Here is a 5992-nt window from a genome sequence, read left to right on the forward strand (position 1 = left end):
CCTAGGCCTTGTTTCAAAAATTTTAATATAGTCTATAATGTAAATGAATGACTAAGTCTTGTTCCAAAAATGTTAATAAAGTCTATAATATAATTGAATGCCTAGGCCTTGTTTCAAAAATATTAGTCATTTTGTTTTGGAACAAATCATTTTATTAAAGCACTAAACCTTTTCCACTGAGCCTGAAATATGTTCCACAAATTAAAAAGTGATCGTAATATTCCGAGTAATCCATCATCCAATCAATCACGCCTGTACATTATTATGACGATGCTCTCCAACTCTAAACAACAGGACGTTCAACATCAAACGTGTGGGACAAGACGAAATTTTAATAAATCTTTTAAATTTTCGATTGTTTTTATTCCTTTCTAAAATAAAGACACCGACAAATCCAGTGCCAGACGTAAGCTAACTAAACTATAGCTTAGGGTCTAGTAATATATAGGGCCTCTTAGCCGCATCTAAAAAATATAAACCTGACTCCATTTCAATTTGTTTATCGTCTGGGGGCCTCATAACGTCATAATACGGCACTGGATAAATCTCTTACTTATACACACACTTAAAGTCAGGGATAAAGTAACTTTAAATTAATATACAAATAACAACTTACACTAAGTGTAACCAAACGCAAAATAACAACAAGAACAACAACAAAAAAAAGAGGATCGCCTTTTGATAATCTAATCTGAAAGTACAGAGAAATCATTAGAATATTTGTATAAATCGTTCTTCGTCTGCAGTGTACTGAAGAAATTTAATTTTTTCCAGCCATAAAGTTCGAAGGTTTTAAATATAAAAGACAATGGTTGTTTCTGTTTCAACAATTGAAAGATACAAGTTTACAGGCACATGCCAGAAGTAATGCACGTTCACACTGATCATTTGAACATCAGTAAAGACATAGATCAGCCACCAAGTGTCTCCTGATACGTATATGAAATACTCGTTGTATGTTTTCGTATTGTCGTTGTGACATTAGCCACCAGGTGTCTCCTGACATGTAGATCAAATAGTGGGTTTTCGTATTGCTTTTGTGACATAAGCTAGCAGGTTCAGGTGTCTCGTGACACATAGATCAAACACTCGTTGTAAGTTGCCATATTGATATTTTAAATCACGTAGTAAGAAAATTAAAAAAACACCTATATAGTCTATAGTCTTGATATTTTTTTCTAAGTGTTTGTTAACAAAATGTCCATCGTTGTTATCAAGCTAACAAACAATCTTGAAAACATGTTCCTCTTTGTTATCAAGTTAACAGATAATCTTTAAAATATGTTCATCTTTGACATCAAGCTACTAGATAATCTTGAAAATATGTACCTCTTTGTAAGCTAACAGATAATCTTTAAAATATGTCCATCTTTGACATCAAGCTACTAGATAATCTTGAAAATATGTACCTCTTTGTAAGCTAACAGATAATCTTTAAAATATGTTCATCTTTGACATCAAGCTACTAGATAATCTTGAAAATATGTACCTCTTTGTAAGCTAACAGATAATCTTTAAAACATACTCATCTTTGTTGTCAAGGTAACAGATTATCTTGAAAACATGTCCATCTTTGTTATAAAGCTAACAGATAATTTTAAAAATATGTACATCCTTATTATCAAGCTACTAGATAATCTATTCAATTCTGCACGTGACAGTTTGAATTACCCTTTCAGATATATACAGTAAGAATGCATAATGGTATATACATTCACACTGAAATATCATATTACACAGCAACTTGATACGTTTTCGTGGAGTGACATTAACACTGACATATAAGATTGTGTATCAATGTTCGTAGTTGGACATTCACACTGAAGTGCCAGATCGTACAACAAGTTGGTACATGTTCCTGGCGTGACATTCACAGTGAAAAATAAGATTTTACAACAAGTTGGTACATGTTCCTGGCGTGACGTTCTTTCTGAATCACAAATAAACAGAAGGAAAGATATTAGTTTAGAAGTTTCGTGTTTTGTCATACGAGTACAATTTACATCTTGGTTCGAAAAACATTTCTAATTCAACAAACAAACAAACTAATTAATAATTTCCACTGTCAAATAATTTTATCAAACTACAAGGTTATGAGTGTAAAAAGTGTATAAAGTTTTAACGTTTATTGTAGATTCAAGTGAAATTATTGACTTTATTAACAAGATTAATTATGGATTCATTGGGTGGGACACTAAAGTTATAAGAAGCGGACATATCCTGATATATCTTCTCGTTTCTGCTCAAAGAGCTGTTCGATGTCTCTGGTTGAATGCCCCACCCCCTGTGGCTCAGGAGTAAGTCTGAAGGCTTATATCGCTAAAAATCGGGCTTCGATACCCGTGGTGGGCACAGTACAGGTAAACCATTGTGTGGCTTTGCGCTTAATAACAACAACAACACTTGTTAAGCCTAACGTGGCTGGTTTAACAACAACACTTGTTAAGCCTAACGTTGCTGTTTTGAAACATTTATAAAACACCTTCAATATTTTCAGCGTTGAACAGGACGTTTCGCTTGAGTTTTGTCGATATGCCACTCCAAGTGTAATTTGTCATTATTTCCACAAATCTGAGCTTCAATTTCAGCTAACGGCATTCTTGTTCTGAAATAAGTAGCCAAAAATGAAACCGTAATCAAAAGACCAGGGCGATGAAAAAAATTGATGAATTGAAAATAGTTTTTAACGATGGCCTGAACGCTGAGATCGAACGCTAAAGTTGCCCGTATGTATTTTCTGTCTACTTTAACTTACGAACTAAGAAGTCAATCTAGCGGAAAAACGTTAAAAGTTAGAGATGCTTTTCAAGAAAAATCTCAGAACTTTGTCGTTCTTCGGATAAATGCCATCACTCAAGAGTCTCGCTAGATTAGGACTTTCAAGTCATCCAAATACAGGGAAACAAAACGACGAAGATTACATTATTTTAGTTTAAACGAAATTTTAAGTAAACTGTTTTTGGAAACAAATACATTTCTTTTTAGAACAGCATCTATAATATGTACCGATGTGTAGTTTGAAAAATGTTCAGAGAAACAACAACGTAGACCAGTAGTAAAGAATTAAGCAAATATAACCGTATCTACAAAATCAATGAAAACCGTAGGTAATATAATAAATCATTGAAAAAAAATCTTATATTTCTGTTCTTTAACACCATTTTTATCACAAAAATGCTCCTGAATTTTCAAAAACGAAAAGAAAATAACATACGCCCTCTGTCAATTTTGTTAAGACTAATGAACGTAACCTACTTACATGACATGTAAAACGAATGATCTGTCAACAAAGGTATTTTATAAATTGAACAGGGAACGTAAAAAGCATTGTTGAGTACGATACGAAAAACAAGCGTCATTTTCAGATTGAGAATCACTGTTGACTTTGTATTATATCTTAGAGAGTTTCTTAATTCTTCTTAACTCACCATATAATAATATAAATTAATTTAGGTGTGTGAATAATATTATGATGTTGATCTTAATCTTTTGTTTGATACTATACTGTAGACCAACTACTTAATGTTTATATTGCAGGTTATTTTTACTTTCACCAAAGGTAAAATGGAACATACAATCTGTGACGTAGAGCCTTAATACATTCTTTGATTCGACGCTCCCTCTGCCGACTCAATCTGCAGTCCACAAAGTTGTTAACTGATCAAAGTAATAGTAAGTGGCGTCGTATGTGTGATGTGGGTTGAATGTTTGTTTTGAATTTCGCGCAAAGCTACACGAGGGCTATCTGCGCTAGCCGTCCCTAATTTAGCAGTGTAAGACTAGAGGGAAGGCAGCTAGTTATCACCACCCACCGCCAACTCTTGGGCTACTATTTTACCAACGAATAGTGGGATTGACCGTCACATTATAATGCCCCCACGGCTGAAAAGGCGAACATGTTTGGTGTGACGGGGATTCCAACCCGCGACCTACAGATTGCGAGTCGAGTGCCCTAACCACCTGGCCATGCCGGCCTTAGGAATGTGATTGGAAAATTTAAACAGACAGTCAGCATCGGTTTAATTGTGTGATATAAAAATGCAAAGAGATAGTTAGAGTAGGCCTAACTCTGTGGCATAAAAGTATAGAGAAGCAGTTATCGTCAGGACCGACTCTTTGAGTCGGCGACGTGTGCTCCCGCACAGGGCTCTCACCTCAAGGGCGCCAAAATCGACATTGCAAATAACAGTTCTTGTCAATTTTACAGGAGCAGGGGTGCCGAAAATAATGTTCGCACGGGCCAAACGTTTGCTTAGGACCGACTCTGGTCATCGTGGGTTTAACTGTGTAGTGAAAAATTCATATAGGCACTTGATGAGGGGTTTAACTGTTGATGTGAAATTTCAACCATACACACGGTAAGAGTTTAGTTGTGTAAGATAATAATTCAACCAGATACTCATTGTAAGTTTAACTGTGATACAATTTTTTAGACCTACTACATTTCAAATAGAAACCATATTGTTCAAGATATGCTCGAATGCAAACAAAATATATATTGTATGTATGTTAAAGATTTCTTTTTCACCAGAGGTGAAACTGAAAAGCGAATCTGTGACGTAGAGGCCTATTGTGTTCTTTGATTGGCCGTACCCTCTGTTGTGGACCGTAGTTTCGCCTATTTAAGGTTCATCTGCACAGCTTGGGTCAGCAAACCATAGAAATACCATTAGATCTTATATAATGGTGAAGTGTTTATAAATATAAATGTATATTCTTCAGGTTTGCTACAATTCAAATAAAAGCCATATTGTTCCAGACTTGCTACAATTCAAATTAAAACCACATTGTTCTAGATTTGCTACAATTCAAATAAAAGCCATATTGTTCCAGAGTGGCTACAATTCAAACAAAATCCATATTGTTCTGGATTTGCTACAATTCAAACAAAAACCATATTGTTCCAGAGTTGCTACAATTCAAATAAAAGTCGCATTGTTCTGGATTTGCTACAATTTAAATAAAAGCCATATTGTTCCAGAGTTGCTACAATTCAAACAAAAGGCATATTGTTCCAGATTTGCTACAATTGAAATAAAAACAACATTGTTTTGGATTTGCTACAATTCAACTAAAATCAACATTGTTCTGGATTTGCTACAATTCAAACAAAAGCCATATTGTTCCAGAGTTGCTACAATTCAAATTAGAACCACATTGTTCTAGATTTGCTACAATTCAAACAAAAGCCATATTGTTCCAGATTTGCTACAATTCAAATAAAAGCCATATTGTTCCAGACTTGCTACAATTCAAACAAAAGCCATATTGTTCCAGATTTGCTACAATTGAAATAAAAACAACATTGTTTTGGATTTGCTACAATTCAACTAAAAACAACATTGTTCTGGATTTGCTACAATTCAAACAAAAGCCATATTGTTCTTGACTTGCTACAATTAAACGGTATCTCGATGGGTTTTTCAACTCTGATGGAGAAGTAATACAATAAATTATTGATCAGGTGTTTGTATCGATTGGAGAATAATAATTCCGCAAAGATTTCTGGGTGTTTTTGTACCAGGATGAAAAATACCATGTAAGTAAATGCGACGACATAGACTTATGTTATGTTATTCGTTTCGTGGTTAGTGTGTGTTTTTTGTTATAGCAAAGCCACATCGAGCTAACTGCTGTGTCCACAGAGGGGAATCGAACCATTGGTCTTAGCGTTGTAAATCCGAAGGCTTACGGCTGTCCTACCGGGGGACTCGTCTTATGTCAAAAATCATAATGAAACTCCATTTATAATCTGAAAAATTTTGTAATTTTTTTATATTTTGTATTTCCATGTTTTAGTTTACAAATATGAATAAAAACTCCCATGTCCTTTACTTGAGATAGATAAAAACAAAAATCACGATAATTAAAACTCCTGTGTTCTTTACTTGAGATAGATAAAAACAAAAATCACGATAATTAAAACTCCTGTGTTCTTTATTTGAGATAGATAAAAACAAAAATCACGATAATTAAAACTTCTGTGTTCTTT

Source organism: Limulus polyphemus, unplaced genomic scaffold (assembly GCF_000517525.1).
Source record: "Limulus polyphemus unplaced genomic scaffold, Limulus_polyphemus-2.1.2 Scaffold6347, whole genome shotgun sequence".
Lineage (NCBI taxonomy): Eukaryota > Metazoa > Arthropoda > Merostomata > Xiphosura > Limulidae > Limulus > Limulus polyphemus.